This window comes from Phascolarctos cinereus, unplaced genomic scaffold (assembly GCF_003287225.1).
Source record: "Phascolarctos cinereus isolate Bilbo 61053 unplaced genomic scaffold, phaCin_HiC Scaffold_4;HRSCAF=312, whole genome shotgun sequence".
NCBI lineage: Eukaryota > Metazoa > Chordata > Mammalia > Diprotodontia > Phascolarctidae > Phascolarctos > Phascolarctos cinereus.
Window position 1 is genome coordinate 219,827,786 of NW_027555847.1, and position 24,145 is coordinate 219,851,930.

General features: G+C 40.3%; 1 protein-coding gene across 4 annotated transcripts in view; it reads right to left on the minus strand.

Moving 5' to 3' along the window:
- The window catches only part of MAD1L1 (mitotic arrest deficient 1 like 1), an 860,690-nt gene that overhangs the window by 135,150 nt on the left and 701,395 nt on the right, over positions 1-24,145 (minus strand). The window lies entirely within an intron of this gene.

The window sequence follows — 24,145 nt, forward strand, 5'->3', positions numbered from 1 at the left end:
CTTTTTGGACCTCTTTTGCCATTTCGGTTAGTCTATTTTTTAAGTTTTATTTTCTTCAGTATTTTTTGGATCTCCTGTAGCAAACTGTTGACTTGTTTTTCTTGCATCACTCTCATTTCTCTTCCCAATTTTTCCTCTACTTCTCTTACTTGCTTCTCAAAATCCTTTTTGAGTCTTTCCAAGGTCTGAGACTAATTCATATTTATTTTTCTTGGAGGCTTTGGATGTAGGGGCTTTGACTCTGTTGTCTTCTTCTAGTTGTATGTTTTGATCTTCTTTGTCACCAAAGGCAGAGTCTATAGTCTGAGTTTTTTAATACTGTTTGCTCATGTTCCCAGCCAATTACTTGACTTTCTAACTGTTTGTTAAGGTAGAGCTCTGCTTCAGTGCGGAGGGTGTACTGTCCCAAGCTTCAGGGGTTTTGTGCAGCTGTTTTCAGAGATACTACAAATTTTCAGTTCTTCAAAGGTGGTAGGATCCAAGGAGGGGTGTTTACTCCTTTCCTGGCCTGTGGTCTATGAATGACCATAAGCACTCTTTTCTGACCTGGGACTATGAGGAGGATTTCCTCAGCACCATGCTACAAGCTGTGCCTCACCAGCACTCCTCCTTGCCCCAGGACCACCACCCGGGATTGTGACCCAAATCCCTACACAGGTAAAGTGAAAGAATCCTGCCTCAGCACCAGCAAAGAGATCTCTCCATCCCCCTCTGATCAGGCACTTGATCCCCCCACAATCTGTGGGCTGAGAGCTCCAGAAGCAGTTGCTGCCACTGTGGTCACCACCCCAGGGCTGAGTCAGGGATGGGGCCAGACTGCACTCTTCTCTCGTCCAGGTCCTGCAGACCTTTCCCATTGACCTTCTAAGTTGCGTTTGGCATTTGTGGTTGAGAAGTCTGGAAACCGCTACAGCTGCTGTGATTCAGTCTCCTGAGGCCTGCTCTGTCTTTGCCTGTGTGGCCCACACTGAACCGCGCTTTTTCCCCAGCTTGATGCAACAGACCTTTCCTATTAACCATCCAGATTTGTCTTGAGCTAGAAATTTGTTTTATTCTGTCTTTTTGTGGGTTCTGCTGCCCTAGAGTTTGTTTAGAGTCATTTTTCACAAGTATTTGGAGGAGTGTGGGGAGAGCTCAAGCAAGTCACTGCTTTTATTCTGCCATCTTGACTCCACGTGAGGCCAGTTTTGAACTCAGGTCTTCCTAACTCCAGGCCAAGTGCTCTGTGCATTATGGTGCCCCCAGCTGACCCTTAAAAGTATGCAAAGCACTTTACAAAACATTATTTTACTTGAACCTCACAACAACCCTATGAAGGAGGTAGCACAGGACTTATCATCCCCCTTTTAAAGGTAACAACTGAGTCTCACAAAAGTTAAGTGATTCGCTCTCTTTGATTATATAGCTAATAAATAAACATATGAGGTGAGATCTGAACCCAGGTCCTACAGACTGCAAGTCCAGTATTCTATTTATTATATATCACTTTCCTATCACAGGAAGACACAGTTAATGGGGAAAAAATCAACCATAGCAAAGAGAGGCTAGTACAAATTACGCTCACTTAATTAACTGGCACATAAATAGGATTTAACAGATTTTTCAGGCTTTGGGTAAAATAGAGAGATTAACAGTTTGCTCACTATATGAATACCTAATATAGACCCAATGCTAAGCACTGTGGAGAGTGACCAAAAAAGTATGAAATTCATTCCCTCTCCTTAAACAGTGTATGTTATAGTAAAGGAGATGAGATATGTGCAGAAAGAACTAAAATACAGGGCAATCTATGCTAAGCACACACAGGTGATACAGGAAAGAACTTCTGTAAGAGTTTTCCAGGGGAAGAGATCACTATGGGTTTGACTGAGTGAGAAAAGTTCCATGAAGGAGGTAAAATTGGTCTTGAGTTTTGATGGCTAAAGGCCCTTCCTAAAGTAACAATACTACGTGTATTGGGGGTGGATGTTTCCCACAATTAGAATCAGCATGGATTATGGACACCCAGTCCCACTTCCTAAGGCTGTTTGAGTTTGTCCTCCAAGAACCTGGCAATCCTCAACATCTAGTCACTGCTTGAATATTTAAAGTGAAACTCACCCAGCTGACTCTAGAAAGGGAAAGAATGGTTTTGAAAATACCCAAATACCCAAGCTGATAGCAGTTTTACCAAAAGTATCAAGTTCAAATCTTTTTTCTTCAGGTAAGGGCTAAATATTTTCCAGCTGAATAATGTAGGGAAGGGTTTCAAGGTAAAAAAAAAATGAAGGCATATGGATGATTTATTTTGAAGCAAGATAAAAAGAGAGGTCAGTAAATAATATTATTTTGTTGTTGTTCGTCCTTTGTTTTGGAAGAGGACCAATGACATCACAGGCAATGTCTTGACTTGCATGTGAACTGGATTTCAGTGAGGCACAGTTGCTCAAAGTCATCAGGCTCACTCTGTCTTTCAGTCATCAAAGTCCAGTGGTTAGACAAAAGTCAGGACGACTGGTAATGGCCAGCATGTAGTGGATGTCCTTGGCTCTTCTTTATTTGACTAAGCGCTCAATCTTCCACAGTGCTGGCTTCAGCCACCCGCATGGTCATTGGAATAGATTACTGCTCATCTGCCCATTCTGCTGGGGGATGTCTTCACATTCTTAGAGCAGACATCCCCCTAACTCACTGACAAGTGTGAGGCCTGTAGGTTACTCTCAAACTGGTTTAGCCCATATGCTGAGATGGTTTTACTGGGGTGTGGCAGTTGTGCATGTTCCAGCTTCTTGGAGCCCCAGGTGAGAGCTGGGTGACAGGTGGACACTGGAGGTAGATAAGCAGCCCTGAAAAGGGCCCGGCAAGCCCCCACACCAGAGGTGCTAGTCCTCCCAACCACCCCACATACACCGGTAAATAATGACTCTCACAAGGAGGACCATTCAGGTGTTCTTATGTTAGCTGCCACATGTGATAATCCCACAGTGTGCAGAACACACTATTATTTGCTTTTTATTAAAGGGGAGATTTAAGATGTGTCACAAGAAAGATCTCACCTTGTCTTCTGGCCATTCTTAGACAATTTCAGAGTGTTTTATGATGGTCTTCAGTCTAGTGACCTTCCCGCATAATCCAGCCCCCTAAGTACCTTTGCCTCTAGGTAAATGCACATTTCCTTCTGTCAGACATAGAATTTACCAGTAGAATCCAATGCCACAGTCTATTATAGAGGCAAATAATTCAGTGAGATTCCAAAAAGTGTTTTGTGGTTAGGGATAGCTATAAGAGCATCAGCAAAGGGGCTACTGCACTTACTAGCAAGGAGAAAAATGATAACAGCTATCAAGTCCCAAGTTTCAGAGCATAAACTGATTGCCAGCTGGGATTGGGAAGAAATGTCCTGCCATGATTAAGTGCATCCTGGGCTTTTTTATAGCTCCTTCTGAAGCATTAGGCAGAGCCCATATTCAGAGGCATTACAGTGAAAGAGATGGATTTCTGGGCTTTCTAGGCCAATAGCTCCTTCTCATGCATTCTTGTCCATACTACGGTAATAGCTGCCTGATAGGCCAGAACCAAGGTGAATCACTTTTTAAAAAAATCATCTCTAATAAACTTATGATTTTCTTTTTCCTTCCCTTTTTTCAGAATTTAGGTGGAACACCTCTATGAGGTCCTCATTATCGTTCCTTAAAATCCAAGGAGCAAATAATCACATTCTCACACCCCTAGCATCCCCCATGAAGCAGGACCTATGATCTTAGTCTGGCTTTTCCTAGCAGGCATTATTTGAATAGAATCTACTTGTTACCAGATTCTGTTTCATTGAATGTCATCAATTGGAATTTGGCACATACATCCAGCAAGTCTAGAGATGAATGAGGTTATTTTAATTGAGCTGACAAATACAACATAAGCTGATCTTGGAAAAGGTTGGCAACAGTCTAGTTTGTTGGGATAAGGTCAGAAAGCTGGCGGCTAGTGGGGGTATTTTAATACTACTAAGGTTACAAAATAACATTTATTTTATTTGAGGTCAAGGAGAATATAGGAATGGTGGTTAAGACCAAAGGCACAACAAAGCCAAAATGGTCTGGGTTTAGAAATCACAACCTCTAATTCAATATTTTCCGTTTTCTCCCCTTTGCCTTTACGTAAGGAGCTCTGTGTTGTATTTGCTGCCTCTAAGACAAAGGCAACTTCAGATTTTCCATGTGGATGGAAGGTTGCTGACTTATGTTTTCAATAGGTTTTCTGTTTCAATGGTCTTTCCTAATACTTGAATATGAATTTGGGAAGAAAGCCTTAAATTATCTTTCCTTCTACCTTCCCTGATGGTTTCACTCCAGTAAGAAAGAATATAACAATGTCAATAAAATAGCAATCTCCCTAAAATATTTAAATTCAGATTCAAACCTAATCCAACATACATGTTTATCAACGCCCTGTATGTGCAAGGCTAGGAGTGGTTATAATACCATGTAGAGGTGGGAAGTAAGATAAGCCATTGATATACATCAAAGGTAGAATGTCTGACTTTCAGCGATGCAAAACCTGGTTTGGCTGTGGAAGGAAGGGAAAAAACTCCACTGGCTCTTTTGATTTAAACCTTAAAGGAGGAAGAACAGCTAAAGTATAGAGCAAGCAGCTACTGAAGTTACTCAGAAGTAAACCTTCCTTTTCCAGATGCTTCTTGGTCGTTTGGAGGCAGAAAATCTTCACTCATGCAAGGGAGTGTTCCAGAGGACTGAGGATCTACTCCAGAAAGGATGGGAGCATCACTGCTCATACTGATAGAAAATTAACTCCTTGAGGACATGGACTGTATTGTTTTGTCTCTGTATGTCCAAAGCACACAGTGCACAGTGACTTGCATGTAGTGTTGGTTGGATTAGATTATCAAATAAGCTCTCAGGTTTGGGAAAGTATTAAAACATATCAGAAAAGAAAGTTAGACAGAAAAGAATGCTAGACAAACTTTCAGGAAATGTCTCACAATGTTGCCAAAAGTTGTAAAATAATGACTCTGGAGGAAGGGAGAAAATTGAGGACTTGACCACTTCATTCAAATGATCTCTAAGTCTCTTCTAACTCTACATCCTTTCATCATTAGTCTTTGGAAAATTTGAGCTATTATTGTCTCATTCTCCTCACCTCTCACCCCCAGCTTTGCTCCTGGGCTATGGCTGGGTACTTCACAGTGAACTTCGTCTTATAGCAAGAATCACAAGGTCTTGGATTTAGGGCTGGAAAGGACTCAGAGATCATCTAGTTCAAACTTCTTATTTTACAGGTGGGGAAACTGAGGCCTGGGGAGGTAAACTGACTGGCCCCAGGTGACAGAGATAGCAAACATCGTAGGTATAATTTGAACCGAGGGGCAGCTAGGTGGCACAATGGATAGAGCACCGGTACTGGAGTCAGGAGGACTCAAATCTGGCCTCAGATACATAACACTCACTAGCCGTATGACCCTGGGCAAGTCACTTACCCCCATTGCCTAGCCAAACAACAACAACAACAACAAATTGAACTGAGGGCCTCTGACTCTCAATTCAGCCACTAGGCCAGGCTGCCTCCTCAGCCTTTATGTTTTTTTCTGGAGAAGCAACAGTGGGAAAGCAGCTGGAAATTTCTACATGGCTCAAGTTAGAACCATCATGAGAGAAAGAACCAGGGTCGGTAACTCAGGAACAGGTCCATGGTATTAAAGGGTTGGAGGCTGAAAGCGGTGTCTAGAGCAGAAGCAGGATCAATATAACCCCAGGAACAACAAAATCCAAAAGAGACAGTGAGAGTTGAAGCCTTTGTTCAGGTTGCAGGGAGGGAGAAAACAAGGATTAGAATCTGGTTGAGAAGACTTTCCATTCACTGCACTCAACATTCTGAATGTCCACACCTATTTTTATGTCTAGCCAGGCACTGCTGGCCCCACCCTCTAGCCTCCTCTCTAATCAATTCAGCTGGATATGTCTTGCCCCAACCTCCCACTGCTCTTTATGGGCACTACAATCTCTACATAGTGCTGAACTATAAATAAGTTTTCTATAACTGGATAGATAGTTCTAACCTGAGGGCTGAAGGCCTGGGACAGGCAGACACGATGTTATTTCTGCAAGGGAACCATGAGTCCTGATGCACACCAAGTATTGTCACTTTGATCTTTTTGTCACTTCAAGAAAATATGTAGTGTTAGTATAATAAATAAGCAAATGCATCTTCTGTAGACTGAATAAATAATGCATTACATAGATGGGACAATTTTTCAAGTGCATGTGGATGCTTCTGTGATTAATAAAATACAAATTCATAATGACCAAGCTTGTTCCAGGAGAAGAGATGAGAAAATGAACCCTTTTCCACTTTTTTGCCAAGGTGGAGGGCTATTGGTATAAACACGCACATATACTGAACTTAGCTGATGTTTTGATTTAATTTTGATGAACTATCCCACCCTTCACTTTTTCTTGTTGTTGTTATAATGGATGGTCCAGTGGGGAGGGGAGTAGAGGAGAGAAGAATACATTTGGAACTGAAGGTGATACAAAAACAAAATATATCAACAAAATTAAAAATATACAAATAAATAAATAAAAATTCATTGAAAAGCATTACTAAACTCAGTCCTTTTTATCATTATGTATTTTGTTAATAAATAGATATTAATAGTCTAACTACTACTGTGTGAATGTGTGTGTGGGAGGTCTACAAATCTTTCTGATGCTAAAAAAGGGTTCTCATTAGAACAGGTGGGAACTGCTGGTATATAGCTTTCCAAAATAAAACAAAAATAGTACAGGTGTAGCAGCAGCAGCAAAAGGCTGCTCTGTCCCTATTATTAGAGCACTCTGCTTCATGTACTTGACCACTGGGTCAACTCTGCTTTTTAGGGCTGTGCCAGGTAGGGGGCAAGCACTCGATCGGCAGGCAGAAGACATGAGCCACCGTACTCTACTAATCTGACGTAGGACCTTGGACAGTTACCCTTTGGGCCTCGATTTGCTCATCTGTAAAATAAGGACATTGAATGAGATGATCTTTATTGACCCTTCCAGGTATATAAGTCTATGAGACTGTCACAGTTTAGAGGCTGTGTGTGTGTGAAACTTAACTGATTCAACTGGTGACACAGCTGGGGTACTAGAGAACAGAGCCCTAATAACAGGCTCAATAATACCTAAATAATATCTCAATAATAACCTAAAAGACTGAATCCCTCTATTCTCCTATTATGCCTATTGTTAAGGAGTGGGTGTGGGGGGCAGCGTGAGGGGAGGTAGGAGGGAATAAATTTTTTCTTTTGCCATTGGGAATACAAAACATAGGGCCTGAAAGATGGCTGATATTAGCGTAAATACTCACAGGTTGCTTTATAAGTAATTTATGGGATGGGTCCTAGGTGTCCATGTAATAAATATGATTTCAGGGCTGCCTAGAAGGGATCCTTATTTTAAAAAATACTTTCTACTCCTGTTAAGATACACACACACACACACACACACACACAGCCTTTTAGAAGGTAAATTCTCTTTCCTGAGGAAGTACAAGGACCTAAATTCAAATTATGGTATTAATCAGTGAGGTCAAGCTCAAATAGAAAAAGAGCGAGTTGGGGTGGGAGGGGGGATGGGACTGAATACTCAGTTAAAGGGCTGCATTTGAGGACCTAGAGGGCCACACAGGCCTCAAGGCTGCAGGTTCCCCACCCCTGGACTAATCCATACATAAGAATTCCTGCTGGCTGCATATTGACTCAGGAAACTACATATTAACATTATCTATGTTCCACTGCACTTCTGTTTATTTTGTTAAATGTTTCCCAATTACATTTTAATTTGGTTTAGGCCCCCTTGAGATTGTGGGTTGGTGTGTTTGATATTTCTGGTATAAACCACTCTGGTCAGATACTTTCCAGAGGGCAGGTTTTGCTAGGGAGGAGGTGTTAGAGAGTATGAAGTCACTGAATATCTGAAAAGGAAGGAGGAGATGCAGGATGGCCTATGGGGTGGGGAAGGAAGAAAACAGAAAGGGAAGGCAAAGGACATTAATAAGAAGTTTTGTCAATATGATAATTAAACCCAGAGCCAGACCTGATGAAGCATATGCCAGACCACTTTAGAATAATGTAACCTTCTGCAGGGCAAGGGACCAACTATATTATGGAACTATTCTGAATATACACAGGTAATAAATATATATGTATATATACACCCATACATATGCATATACATGTTACCAAAAATACAAGGATAATTATTTCAATAGCTTTAAAATATTAGCATTACTGAGAGAAAATCAAGTTGTTTATAGATTGCCTTGTGGGTTTAGAAATTCAACTGGAGAAGGAAAAAAAAAACTGTGCAATGAGCCACCTGCTACCTATTCAGTAGGAGATTATGTGGCCTTAACCCTCTCTCTGTCAATATGTTCACCTCTACACCTCAACTCAAAAGCATAAATAGTAAATAGAGTTGATTAGCAGATGGGAATGTCAGATGAAGACAAACCCTTGTCAACGTACTGCTAGGCAAAAAGAACGGGTAAAAAACAGTGTGACTGGGCTCAGGATACGGGGAAAATGACCTCTGTCCCTGATGTATTTGTGGGCCTGACACCGAAGCTAGGGGAGAACCCCAGTGGAGCAGAGCTTCCTCGGCAGCTCACACTTCCCGTTAACCTGGGCAGGGTGATAATTAAACATGCACAGCACTGCAGCAGCCTGCACATCTGGGACGAGACTACAATACAGGGGCAGGTTGGAGGATTACCCCATTGTTCTGGACTGTTGCTGCCTAATGATGAAAACTCACATTTACGTGACCCTTTAAGGTTTAGAAAGCTCATTCTCCACAAAAATCCTCTCAGGTAGGTAAAACAAGCATTACCATCCTCATTTTACAGATGAGGAAACTGAGGTTAGGGGGGTTAAAAGGCTTGCTGAGAGTCATACAGGTGGTAACTGACAGAACTAGAATCTAAACACAGGTCTTCTGATTCAAAGACCAATGCAATTTCTACTACTGACGTTTCCAGCATTGTAATTTCTACACAAAATTATCTATAATTTTCTAATTCTAGAACATGGTCTAGAACCCCCCCACCCCCCACCCCCACAAAGCTGCAAATGAAGTTTTTTGGATTATCTCTGGAAACGTATTAGGAGAGAGGAAGTGGAATCAGACTTAGAGCTGAAAGGGAATTAAAGAGCCAACTTCTCATCTCTCCTCTTGGTCCCTTCTTCTCTGTTCCTTCTGCCACCATCCTAGTATAAGACACTGCCAACTCAGATAGTAATAGCCTACTAACAGGGCTTTTCACTTCCAATTTCTCCCTTTTACAATTTATCCTTCACATCAAGGGTGTCAAACTCATAGCTTCATGCTACCAAGTAGGTTCTAAACTAGATTAAAATGTGATTGGAAAATGTTTAACAAAATAAATAAAAATGATACAATATAGATAATGTTAATTTGTGGTTTTCTAAGGCCCACAGGGATCTCTTTGTATTTGAGTTTGACACCACCGTTACACTGGTCTTACTTACATATTGTCATTTCACTCATTTGATCAAAAATCTCTAGTAGCTCCCTGTGGCCTCAGAAGTAAAACAAATTCTTTCATTTCATGTTCAAGGGCCTCCATAATTTGGTGCCACATTATTTTCCTTTCTCTGTCATGCTTTCCCCTAATACAGATTCTATACTCCGGCCAAATTGGAATGGGGGTATGGTAAAGTGGAAATGGTATTGGCTTTGAGTTAGAGGACCGAGGTTCTCACGTACTACTTGTGTGACATTGGGCAAGTTATTTAACCCCTCCGGACCTTGGTTTCCTCATGTGTAAAATGGGAGTGGAGTAGATGGCTTCTGAGGGTCCTTCATGACCTTATGACTACTTAGAATTCCCTGTAAAAGAAATGAATTGTTCTACCCTTCCTCACCAAGTTCCTTATGCTTGAAATGTCAATACCACCTTCTCTTTACCTACTGAATGAATCACTGCTCACAATTTAAAAATCCATCTAATAATGCCATCTCTTCCCTGAAGGCTTTCCTAGGACACTAGTGACAACATTCACTCCTTTGGATCTCACACAGGTCTTCATTTTGTCCTGCTCTAAAAAAATTAGTAAATATCGGCCCATAAAACGTTAGCGCTCAAAGGGATATTAGTCATCTTCCATCCCAACATCCTAATTTTACAGATAAGGAAACTGAGGCCCAGGGGGTCAGAGTGATTTATTCAAGGTCACACAGTTAAGTGAGCAGCAAGAGCTGAGACTTAAACCAGGAGCTATGATATATGCTGTATCCCAAAAGCCTATTTTTTAACCCAGGCATATGACGTTACATCTGCCCGCCCTTACTTTTATCTTATTCCATTTAGCACAATGTTCTAGCCTGTCAAAATCTTTTAGAATCCTGACTTTGTTATCCAGTACATAAACTATCCCTTCCAACTATGAGGCACTCTCAATTTTGGTTAGTGTGCTTTGCAAGCCTTTAATTCAAGTAACTGATAAAAACGTAAAAAATAAAACAAAACAAAAAATGAAACAAAACACAAGGACACACACAGATTCCTGGAGTCCACCCCTACAGAGATGCCCTTCCAAGTTCATACTGAATAATTAATGACTTCTATTTGAGTCTGGCCAGCCAATCAGTTATGAACCCACCAACATTTTTACCACTGCCTAACTCCACAGCTTTTTCAAAATAATACTATGAGATGACTACATTAAAGTCTTGGCGAAAATCTAGATAAATAATATCTATTACATCCTCTTCATCCACCAGTTTAGTAATCGCATTCAAAAAAAAAAAAAGATGAACAAGAACTATTCTTGTTCGGGCCTTGCTGGTTCTCTGTGACCCTTTCCCAGATCACTTATTAAGCATCTCCTTAATGATCTGTTCTAAAACTTTGCCAAGAATCCAAGTTAAGCCCACTGGCCTATAGAGTGCTGACTCCTTTCTCCTTTCTTTTTTGAAAATGGATACATTTGCCCTTTACCAGTCCTGCCATACTGCCCTCATTCTCCTCAGTCTTTCGAATTTTACTGAGAGTGGCTCAGCAATCACATCTGCCAGGCCATTCAGTACCCAAAGACATAATTCACCTGGGCCAGGTGACAAGTTTACAAAGGGCAGCCAGATGCTTTTTTTTTTCTTACTAGCTTAAAACTGATTTTTGGTATCAGCTCAACACCTTCTTAGCCTTGAGGTGGTGGGGGTCTCCCTTCTCAGTCTAAAGCTCCTTCTCATGGAAGTCAAATAAGAATTTCACTCTGCCTTCTCTGTTGTCACTTGGCACTGTCCTCTCCACCCTGACCAGTGATCCTACCTCTTATTTGGTCCGTTGCTTTTGCCCAATATACCTTTAAAAATCTTTTTTGTTGCCCTTAGATTTCCTTGCTTAGCTCAACATGAAGTTCGGCAGTCCTGATATTACTCTTAGAAGATTCCATCACACTAACGTGTTCATCTGATTACCTATCTTCTGTTATTGTTCAGTAGTTTTCAGTCATGTCCCACTCTTCTTGATCCCATTTGGGTTTTTCTCAGCAGAGGTACTCACGAGATTTGCCATTTCCTTTTCCAGCTTGTTTTACAGATGAGGAATCTGAGACAAAGAGGGTTAAGTGACTTGCCCAGGGTCACATAGCTAGGAAGTGTTTGAGGCTGGATTTGAAGTCAAGAAGAAGACTCTATCTGAATCCAGGCCCAGCGCTCTGTGCACTATGGCACCACCTAGCTGCCCCCTTCCCCATCTTCTGCACATATCCTTTAAACTTAGCTGGTGAGCTCCTTGCCCATTCGCATGAGCTTCCTCAAACAATCTCCCCTTACTGGAACTCATTTCTCATCCTTCTACAAGGTAGTAAGGTCTGTGAAGACAGAAGCTACTGTTTTTAAACTCTGTATCTCCCTTAATGCCCGTGTGCAAAGTAGGATCTTACATCAATGTCATTTGCCCGCCTTCCTGGCAGCAGCTAACAAGTGTCTGCTTAAACTCTTGTAGTGATTGGGAGCTCACTGGGAAAGGTGGCATGGAATGCTGGTGGATCTGGTATTTGGGAGTTGGAAGGGACCTTCACTTTCTTAAAAAAAAAATGAGGAAACTGAGTCTCAGAGTGATCGATTTTCCCAAGGTCACACAAGGTGACCTTGTGGCAAAGTTGAGACCTTCCGATTCAAAATCCAATATACTTTCCAACAGTTGAATTGACTTAATCTCTTTGGGCTTCTCTTTTTTTAATCTGTAAAATGGGAATGATGTTAATACTCGCAAGGGCAGCTAGGTGGCACAGTGGATGAGCCTGGAGTCAGGAAGACTCATCTTCCTGAGTAAAATCTGGCCCCTGACACTTACTAGCTGTGTGACCTTGGCCAAGTCACTTCACCCTGTTTGCCTCAGTTTTCTCATCTGTAAAATGAGCTGGAGAAAGAAATGGCAAACCACTCCAGTATCTTTGCAAAGAAAACTCCAAATGGGGTCACAAAAAGTTAGACACAACTGACAAATGACTGAACAACAACCACAGCATTAATACTTGCATCAGCTGGCTCCCAGAGTAGTTGTAGGGAAAGCACTTTGGAAAAAGCAAAGCATAAATGAGTGATTATCATTTCACAAGGCAGCCCACCCCTTTTTTAAAAACGTGCTATCATTATAAAATTCTGCCTCATACAGAGCTGAAATCTGCCTCCCTGTAACTTCTAAGCACGGGTCCTAGTTCTGTACTTTGAAGCTACACAATATGTTTGAATGTCTCTTCTACACAACAGCTGTTCAAATATCTGAAAAGGCAATCGTATCACCCGTAAGTCTTCTCTTTTTCTGGATAACCATAAGCCTCCTCACTAACCAAGTCATCCACCTCTTGAGTTACTCCTGACTGTCGATGTTTCTCTGAAAGTCGGGTTCTCTGCACTGCGCACAAGATTCCAATGCTACTTGATCCTCTGCACTGTACCCTGGAAATTTTGCCACAGAGAATTCCCAATGTCTTAGGATCAATACCCACGCTGCCTGTATTATACGTGGCACAGAATATGGGTTTTCAAAAAGGGAATGTAGCCAAGAGCCTTTTCTGAGTAAATCCTAGATTTAAAATGGAGACATACAAAAGGGGTTTTTTGAGGTGTTCATCAATACCACAGTGTGGCCACCTTTTAGGTCTTGGCAAAGTGGCTTAGCCTGCATTTCTGAACCATACAATGATCCGAGACTTCTTATCCATTTGGCTGAATGGCATTTCATCCTCTCATCTCAGCAGTCTTATTTCCTGTCTCTCCCTTTTCCCTCAGAGCCTTACTCGAGAGAAGCCCCTCCTCCCACCCTCCTGAAGATGGCCAGACTGGTTTCAGGGCTCTTTCATTCCTTCCTCTTCTCATTTCACATCAGAGAAACATCAAGGCACTTGCTTCCTGGTGCTAGCTTTGTGTCTGTACTGAATGTTCTTGCTGTGCTCACAGATACCAACTGAGTTTATAATTAGGAACAGGACTTCAAGCAGGATCCAGATCATGGGGAAAATACTGTTATAAACCAACAGGGAGATATCCCTTGGTCTGAATGATGGGCTTCACTTTTTCTTGCCTGGACATGTCACTGTCATGGTCTCAGAAGGAAAAAACATGAAACTTCTTAAAAGGAAAAGATTCTTGCATGAAAAGAAGTACTAAGGAGAAGGAAGCTTTGACTCCCTGATGTGGGCACCCCTGCTGGAAAAACCTGAAAGATCCAAAATCTCACCTCCTTTTCCTAAAAGCTCACTCTTGGATCACATCATTCAAAACCTTTCAACATTTTCAGACTGATGAAAGGTTTATGGACAGATTCCTAGCATTCACAGCCCTCTATGGTTGCCTGCAACCCACCTTTCTAACCTTATAGCCTATTTACATGAACTTAATGCTACAATAGTAAATCCTGTGCTTTCCTCCTTTTGCACCCTTCTCATGCTCCATCAGCCCAGAATCATCTCCCTCCCTCTCTCTAACTGTTCCATAAAGCTTTCCCTGATGCACCTAGGTCAAAGTGTTCTCTCCTTCCCCTAAGCTCCAATGGCATTTAAGCGTTTATGCTGTCCATGTGGAACACAGTACATGAGGCCTTGGGTTACAGTTATCTTATCAATATCTTGTCTCTACTAACAGACTGTGGCTCCTTAAGGGTAGGCAACTTGTCTTATAATCCTTTCTATTCCCTACAGAACCTAGCAAAATGGCTTGCACGTAGAAGAAATTCACCAACTGCTAAATGAAAAAGCTGGGATGAGCATTAGGGTTAAGTTCCCAGAATGAGAATTCCTCTCTGATTACTCTATGATAGGGATTGACCAAGCTCACGGCAGGTCCTAGAAGTGGCCTTTCCTGATCTGTCCAGTTTGTAGCGTTCTTGTTCCCCTAAATGGCTTTGTAGCTTCTTATGCATTTACATGTGTACTTCATCTAGGAGAACAACAGACTGGTGAATTTTTGTTTGTATCCCTACTACCTTTGTTGTTAAGTTGTTTCAATCATATCTGACTCTGTGACCCCATTTGCGGTTTTCTTGGCAAAGATACTGGAGTGGTTTGCCTTTTCCTTCCCCAGCTCCTTTTATAGATGAGGAAACTGAGGCAGAGTTAAGTGACTTGCTCAGGGTCACACAGCTGGTAAGTGTCTGTGCCCAGATTTGAACTCAGAGAGATGAGTCTTCTTGACTCCCGGCTGCATACTCTATCCATTGTGCCACCTAGCTGCCTGTCAGCAAAATCCCTAGCAGCCAGCTTTTAATGCTTTGAACATTACAGGCATTTAAATAAGTACTTGTTTTGTTGAACTGAACTGAACTGAATGTAATGGAATTGGATAATGCCTGCTTCTGGGAAGGGAAAGGCTCAGAAAGCCAGTCAGACTTTCTATATTCTTTCTGGCAAAATTTTTAGCCTCTGGGATTCTAACATTCTTTTATGGAGCAACATTCACTTACAAAATCCAAGTTTGGACCAGGTCAAGTCCTATTCCCCCTCTCTGCTGTCAAGTTTCTCCTAGCACTTGCTTGGGCCTCTCCTTTGCTACCTATTCTTCATTAGGCTCTAAGCTCCTTGAAGGTGAGCACCGGGTTATTTTTCATTTTTGTTTACCAGGTACCTACTCTGATGCTTGGGACATAGTGGATGTTTAATAAATATCGGTGAGATTGAAATGGGTTGATTTAATCATCAATTCTTATGGGAGTCTCATTTGCAGGAGGACAAGATTCTACGAGACTCGAGGAGCATAAAGCCCAAGTTGCTGGGCTCCTTCGGCAACTTGATATTAATTCTTAGAATAATAATATAAAAAGGCTGCCTGGCTGATTACCCTTCATTCCCATCTGCTTACAAACAATGATTACAGTCTAATCTCAGGGATCTTGGAGAATTGTTGAGAGTGCTCTTCATCTATTGTAATTATGTTCCATCTCCATGTGAGCCAAAACCCTTATTCTCTGCTCTTGGAACTATCAATGGTTTCATCAAGTCATCAGCACAAGGAGAAAAAAAATTAACTCTTGATCCTGTTCTGGGCAGACTCCCTGCTCTGGCCCCAATTCCATGTGCCAAGAGGAAACAGCAGTACATGAAGCCCGAGGACAATGAACAGTATCTGGATAATTCTTGAGAGGGGCAGTTAAGCGGTGCAGTGGAGAGAGCTGGGAATCGGGAAGATATCTTCATGAGTTCAAATTCGGTCTCAGACAATTACTAGATATGTGACCCTGGGCAAGTCACTTAACCCTGTTTGCCTCAGTTTCTTCATCTATAAAATGAACTGGAGAAGGAAATGGCAAACCACTCCAGTATCTTTGCCAAGAAAACCCCAAATGTGGTCATAAAGAGTCAGAAACCACTGAAAAATGACTGAATAATAAAAATTCTTGAGAATCAGAAATTGGTATGAGGGAAGATGTCAGACAAACATCTCTGCCCAATAAGCTTCCAAGGCATTGGGTGTGAAGGAAATCTTACGCTTGTCCAGAAGGATAAGTCATTTTGCCTTAGACAATCTGCTATTTCTTCCTACCTTAGGGATATATTAGGTGTACTATAATATTATATCACTCACCAGTAGTTCAAGTAAAGTCTAGAGTTAAGAGAAAAGCCAAAGCCCTCTTTTTTTTTTTTGCTTAATTTTAAATGAACTCCTACCTTGATTATCTGAATTCCACTGTGCTGAAATTAGTTTCCATCCCTAATCTTAGACATTACAAATGATCTCCCTTGTTTGTTTCTTTTTTTCAAAATGTATAATTGCTGTTAATTAGATTTGAATCAGGATACAAAGCAATTTCTATTTTACGGGCATTTCTAATCTCCTTTTTTCAAAAGTTAGCTTTTTTGCAAGATTTAGAGTCTAAATAGTACATTCAATACTTCAGTAAATGCATGATGATCTCAACTTTGTGGGTACTTCCATGCACTGATATTCCAATGGTCATAGGCATACTGGAAGTATATTGCTTACTTCCAATGGTGATCCGACAATCCGTCAGTGCCTTCTCATCCTGTGCAATTGCTGTCCACGTCCTCACTAAAATCCTTCAGAGTATCCATTAAGTCTTTGTAATACAGGTATCATCGCAGTCTTGGGTTTTCCATCTGTTAACCCCCAACTCTTGCTACGTGACTGGACTGCCTTCCTTTCCATCATTTCTTGGATATATTTTCCACCACTTCTTCTACACAAGTCGTCATCACAACATGTTGCACTCAACTGAGGATCTCTCCACTGCCCTTCTGGGTCACATGCAACTTTCACTTCTTATAAACTGTGACATTCTGTGACTTACAATCCTATAGCATTACCTAAAGAGCATGTACATTGAAAAGAAGGATCTTTGTGCCCTGCAGAAGCCTGGCATTGTTAAAAGCACTACGTAATTTCCCAACTGACTGTATTTTAATAACAACACTTAAAATGGAGGGGAAATGTGGTCCTGTTAAGATACTGTATGACAATTCTTTTTAAACAAAAATAGTCATGTGATTGAAGTCAAAGATGCAAGATGCTCTGAAGGTAGAAATGACAAGACCTGGCAATGATACTGTTTCCTATTTCATTTTTTTCTCTTCAGTAGCAACACAAGCCTTTTCTTGGAATATGCTAAGACTGTTGCCCAAATAGCTTTCAAAAGACAATATCAAAAATAGCCACACTACAAGTACTGTATTGATTTGGCTTCACACTGAGCAGGGAGACTGCCAGGACCTGCACGTTCTCTGCTAGAGTGGTGAAATCTCCCAACATTTTCCTCCAAACAACTTTAAAATAATTCCTCAAATAAAATTTTGGAGTGGCAGAGCCAACAAAAGGTCAGAGGGAAACATTTTTCCAGCCTAAGACAACTCAGGATGTCCACAAGAAAGGTCTGTAACACCAGGATGGGTCCAGGCCTGGAGTGTGGCAGGTGCCTTGGAGACAGCCCCAACAGCAGCAGCAGCTTTGGGAGCTCTCTTTGGGAGCTTTGGTAAAGGAGTCAGAAAACTGTTCAGAAATAGACTACAGGGGACTATTTGCTGGCACTGGGGGTACCGGTTGCTGATCAGCAACTCTGCTGCCCACGAGCAGTTCTGTGTTGTAGTTCCAGGGCAGGGAATAGCATTTGTGATTGATCACAAGGGAGCAGGGGACTTAGTTACAATTCCAGGGCCAAGAGAAGCCCCAGTATTTGTGGCTACAGGGGAGTAGGGGCCGTTCCTTTGTAAAGACCAAAGCACAGTAACCATATCTTTCCCAGGATAACACCATCTTGGAAGCACTGAAAACTTGCAGACCCTCAAAACTAGATCTCAAAACAGCAGCACCAAAAAGCCTGAAGCTTGGGACAGTGCCTCCCCACCCACAGGAATGCAAAACTTCACTTTAACATAAAGTTCAAAGGAGAAATAGGCAGGGAAAATGAGTAAACAAAAAAGGAACTTTACCATAAAAGGTTACTACAGTGGCAGGGAAGAATGAGACATAAACTTAGAAGAAAATAACAACGTGAAAACAGCTACAAGCAAAGCCTCAAAGAAAATACTAATAGGACCCAAGACCAGCAAGAATTCCTGGCAAAGTAAAGAAAGAAATGAATGGTGGAGGAAAAATTGAGAAAAGAAATGAGAGTGATGCAAGAAAATTATGAAAAGAAAATTAACAGCTTGGTAAAAAGATGCACAAAAATTAACTGAAAAAGAGAATTCCTTAAAAAACAAAATTGGCCAAATGGAAAAAGAGGTACAAAAGCTTAACAAAGAAAATAATTCTTTAAAAATCAGAACTGGGCAAGTGGAACTAATGACTCCATGATACTTCAAGAAAAAATAAAACAAAGTCAAAAGAACAAAATAATAGAAGAAAATGTGAAATGGCTCATCAGAAAAACAACTGACCTGGAAAACAGACTGAGGAGAGACAATTTAAGAATTACTGGAGTATCTGAATGCCATGATCAAAAAAAGAATCTACAATGTTTCAAGAAATTAAAAAGGAAAACCGCTTTGAGAATCTTAGATCCAGAGGGTAAAATAGAAATTGAAAGAACTTACTGATCACCTCCTGAAAAGGATCCCAAAATGAACATTCTCAAGAACATAACAGCCACATTCCAGAGCTCCCAGGTCAAGGAGAAAATATTACAAGCAGCAGAAAGACACAATTCAAAGACTGTGGAATCACAGCCAGGATCACACAAGATTTAGCAGATTCCGTGTTAAAAGAGCAGAGGGCTTGGAATATGATATTCTGGAAAGCAAAGGACCTAGGATTATAACCAAGAATAAACTACTCAGCAAAACTATATATGATCCTTCAGGGGAAAAAACAGACATTTAATGAAATAGAGCATTCTGATGAAAAGATCAGAGCTGAATAGAAAGTTTGATATTACAAAAAAAGACTGAAGAGAAGCATAAAAAGGTAAACATAAAGAAGTAATAATCATAAGTGACTCAATAAAGTTGAACTGCTTATATTTCTATATGGGAAGATGATACACACAATTCCTAAGAACTTTATCATCATTAGGGCAATTCTTATGTAAACAATCTTTGCATAATCTGTAATATGCCACATAATACAAGTAACTCCTAAGAACTTCATCATTATTAGGGCAGTTAGAAGGCGTCTAAATGTACAGAGGGCATGGGTGTGGGTTGATTATGTTGGGATGATCTCAAAAGCAAACAAACAAAAACAACTAGGAATGAGAAAGAGATACACTGGGAAATGGGGGAAGGGAGAGAGAGAATGGGGATATTTTTCCACAAAAGAGGTGTGTAAGGAAGAGCTTTTATAGTGGAGGTGTGAAAATGGAAGGGCAATGCTTGAACTTCACTCTCATTGGAATTGGTTCAAAGACGGAAGAATAGGGGCAGCTAGGTGGCGCAGTGGATAAAGCACCAGCCCTGGATTCAGGAGGACCTGAGTTCAAATCCGGCCTCAGACACATAACACTTACTAGCTGTGTGACCCCGGGCAAGTCACTTAACCCCATTGCCTAGCCAAAAAAACAACAACAAAAAAAAGAGAGGGAAGAATACACACACACACACACACACACACACACACACACACACACACACTCTCTGCTGGATATAGAAATCTATCTTACCCAATAGGAAAATAGAAGGAGAAGCGGATAAAATATTTCTGGGGGTTGGGGGGAATGATAAAGGGGAGGACAGATTAAGGGAGGCAGGAGTCAGAAGCAAAACAGACTTCTAAGGAGGGACAGGATAAAAAAAGAGGGAAGGATAAACAGAAGAAAACAGAATGGAAGGAAATACACAGTCAGTTATCATATCTGTGAATATGAATAAGATGAGCTAATCCATCAAATGGAAACAGATAGCAGAATGGGTTAAAAACCAGAATACAACAATTTTTTCTGTATAAGAGACACATCTGAAGCAGAAGGACACACACAGAGTTAAAATAAAGGGCTGAAGCAGAATCTAATATGCTTCAGCTGAAATAAAAAAGGTAGGCATAGCAATCATGATCTCAGACAAAGCAAAAGCAAAAATGGACCTAATTAAAAGAGATAATCAGGGAAACTACATTTTGCTAAAAGTTATCATAGACAGTGAAGTAATATAAAAAAAATTTACATCACTTCTCTGACAAAGGCCTTATTTCTCAAGTATATAGGGAACTGAGTCAAATTTATAAAAATAAGAGCCATTCACCAATTGATAAACAGTTAAAGGAAATAAGCAAGCAATTTTCAGAAGAATAAATCAAAGCCATCTATAAGTCATGTGAAAAAATGCTCTAAATCACTATTGATTAGAGAAGGACAAATTAAAACAACTTTAAGATATCACCTCACACCACCAGAAAATACAAATGCTAGAGGGGATGAGGGAAAATAGGTATATTAATGAACTGTTGGTGGAATAGTGAGCTGGTCTAATTATTCTGGAGAACAATCTGGAACTAGGCCTAATGGAGAACAATCTAGAACTAGGCTTGAAGGGTTATAAAACCATGCACATCTTTTCACCAAGCAATACCAGTACTAGGACTATATCCCAAAGAGACTTTTTTAAAAAAGAGAAAGGATGTATATGTATAAAAATATTTATAGTAACTCTTTTTGTGGTGGCAAAGAATTGGAAATTTAGGTGATGCCAATGAATGGCTGGGCAAGTTGTGGCATGATTGTGATAGAATACTATTACGGTATAAGAAATGATAAGCAGAACGCCTTCAGAAAAACCTGTAAAGACTTACATAAACTGATGCATAGTAAAGTGAGCAGAACCAGGAGAATAGTGTACACAGTAACAGCAATATTGTACAATGGTCAACTGTGAATGACTTGGCTATTCTCAGCAACACAATGATCCAAGACAATTCTGAAGGACTTATGATGAAAAATGCTATACAATTCCAGAGAAAGAACAGATGGAATCCAAATGCAGATCAAAGCAAAATTTAAACATTTTTTTAAATTTTTCTTCATGATTTTTTTTGGGGGGGGAGTGTCTGCATTTTCTTTCACAACATGACTAATATGGAAATATGTTTTACATGATTGCACATGTAGAACTTATATCAAATTGCTTGCCTTCTCAATGAGGGGGCAGCGGAGAAAGAGAGGGAGAAAATTTTGTAACTCAAAACTTTAAAAAACGTTAAAATTGTTTTTATGTGTAATTGGAAAAAATGTTTTTTAAAAACATAGAACACCTTGCCTATAGGATATGGCATAGAGAGTACCACATGTTCAATATGGTAATAGCTTACAATTAGTCTGGTAAACAGCGTCTCACCCACTTACTTTAGGGATGAGGGAGTGGATGAGTAGGAAGGAATGCTAATTTCAGTTAGTTTTCCATTTCAGTACCTCTTGGGAAAAATCTGACCTGGTAAAGTTTATATTGCATTTATAAGAACATTTCATGAATTTTTGAAAATATCCACAGAAATTCTCACTTGGTTCTTTTAACAGGTCTGTGAGAGATCAAAAAAAGAGCCTAGACATCATCTTTCAAGAAATTATCAAGGAAAACTGCCCTGATATATTAGAACCAGAGATCAGCATAGAAATTGAAAGAATCCACAGATCTCCTCCTGAAAGAGATCCCCAAAGGAAAACTCCTAGGAATATAATAGCCAAATTCCAGAGTTCCCAGTCAAGGAGAAAATATTACAAGCTGCCAGAAGGAAACAGTTCAAGTACTGTGGAAACACAATCAGGATAACACAAGATTTAGCAGCTTCTACATTAAAGGACCTCAGGGCATGGAATATAATATTCCAGAGGGCAAAGGAGATAAAATTACAACCAAGAATCACCTACCCAGCAAAACTGAGTATAATCCTTTAGGGGAAAAAATGGTCATTCAGTGAAATAGAGGACTTTCAAGCATTGCTGATGAAAAGACCAGAGATAAACAGAAAATCTGACTTTCAAATACAGGACTCAAGTGGAACATGAAGAGGTAAACAGGAAAGAGAAATCATGAGGGACTTATTAAGATAGAACTGTTTACATTCCTGCATGGAAAGATGATATTTGTAACTCATGAGACTTTGTCAGTATTAGGGTAGTTGAAGGAAAAAAATTTTATGTATGTAATATATAGATAGACAGATAGAGGGCATAGGGTGAGTTGAAGATTAAGGGGTCATATCTGGAAAACAAAATTAAGGGATGAGAGAGGATGATACTAGGAGAAGAAAGGGAGAGGTAGAATGGGGTAAATTATCTCACAAAAAAAACAGAAAAGAAAAGTCTCTCACAGTGGAGGGGAAACAGGGGAAGGTGAGAGGGAATGAGGGAATCTTATTCTCATAGGATTTAGCTTAAGGAGAGAATAACATACACATTCAATTAGGTATGGAAATCTGTCTTACCCTACAGGAAAATAGGGGGAGACGGGGACAAGAGAGCAGGGGGGTGTTAGAGAGGAGGGCAGACTGGGAAAGGGGGTAATCAGAAGCAAATACTTCTGAGGAGGAACAGGGTCAAAAGAAAGAATAGAATAAATGGGAGGGCAGGATAGGATTAAGGGAAATAGAGTTAGTTTTTCACAACATGTCTACTAAGCAAGTGTTTTGCATAACTGCACATGTACAACCTATATTGAGTTGCTTGCCTTTTCAATGAGGGTGGGTGGGGAGGGAGGAAGGGAAAAAAATTTGGAACTCAAAGTTTTAAAAACACACGTTTTAAAAAAAAGATGTTTTCACATGCAACTGGGAAATAAGAAATACAGGAAATGGGGTACAGAAGTCTATTCTGCTCTACAGGAAAATAGAAGGGGAAGGGGATAAGAGAAGGGAAGGGGGAGAGATAGAAGAGAAGGCAGACCAGGGGAAGGGGTATTCAGAATGCATGCCACCTTGGGGTGGGGGGAGGGGTGAGAAATTTGGAACTCAAAAACTTGTGGAAGTGAATATTGAAAACTAAAAATAAATAAATTTATAATAAAAAAATAAAGTAACAGGTCTGTGAGAGAGTTTGAGCAAGCACTATTCTCAATTTCTTTTTTTTTCTTTTTTTGTAACATAAATTTATGTATTTTTAGTTTTCAACATTCACTCCCACAAGTTTTTTAATTCCAAATTTTCACCCCATCTCCCCCCCCCCCACCCCAAGATGGCATGCATTCTGAATATCCCTTCCCCTAGTCTGTCCTCTCTTCTATCTCTCCCCCTTCTCTTATCCCCTTCTCCTTCTATTTTCCTGTAGGGCAAGATAGACTTCTATATCCCATCTCCTGTATTTCTTATTTCCCAGTAGCATGTGAAAACATTTTGTTTTAAACATATGTTTTTAAAACTTTAGGTTTCAAATTTTCTCTCTTCCTCCCTCCCCACCCACCCTCATTGAAAAGGCAAGCAACTCAATATAGGTTGTACATGTGCAGTTATGCAAAACACTTCCATAGTAGACATGTTGTGAAAAACTAACTCTATTTCCCTTAATCCTATCCTGCCCTCCCATTTATTCTATTCTTTCTTTTGACCCTGTCCCTCCTCAGAAGTATTTGCTTCTGATTACCCCCTTCCCAATCTGCCCTCCTCTCTATCATCCCCCTGCTCTCTTGTCCCCTTCCCCCTATTTTCCTGTAGGGTAAGACAGATTTCCATACCCAATTGAATGTGTATGTTATTCCCTCCTTAAGCCAAATCCTATGAGAATAAGATTCACTCATTCCCTCTCACCTTCCCCCATTTCCCCTCCACTGTAAGAGACTTTTCTTTTGTTTTTTTTGTGAGATAATTTACCCCATTCTACCTCTCCCTTTCTTCTTCTGAGTATAATCCCTCTCATCCCTTAATTTTATTCTCCAGATATGACCCCTTAATCTTCAACTCACCCTATCTATCTATCTATCTATCTATATCTATCTATCTATCTACATATACATACATAAAATTTTTTTCCTTCAACTACCCTAATACTGACAAAGGTCTCATGAGTTATAAATATCATCTTTCCATGCAGGAATGTAAACAGTTCAATCTTAATAAGTCTCTTATGATTTCTCTTTCCTGTTTACCTCTTCATGTTCCACTTGAGTCCTGTATTTGAAAGTCAAATTTTCTATTCAGCTCTGGTCTTTTCATCAGAATGCTTGAAAGTCCTCTATTTCACTGAATGACCATTTTTTCCCCTGAAGGATTATACTCAG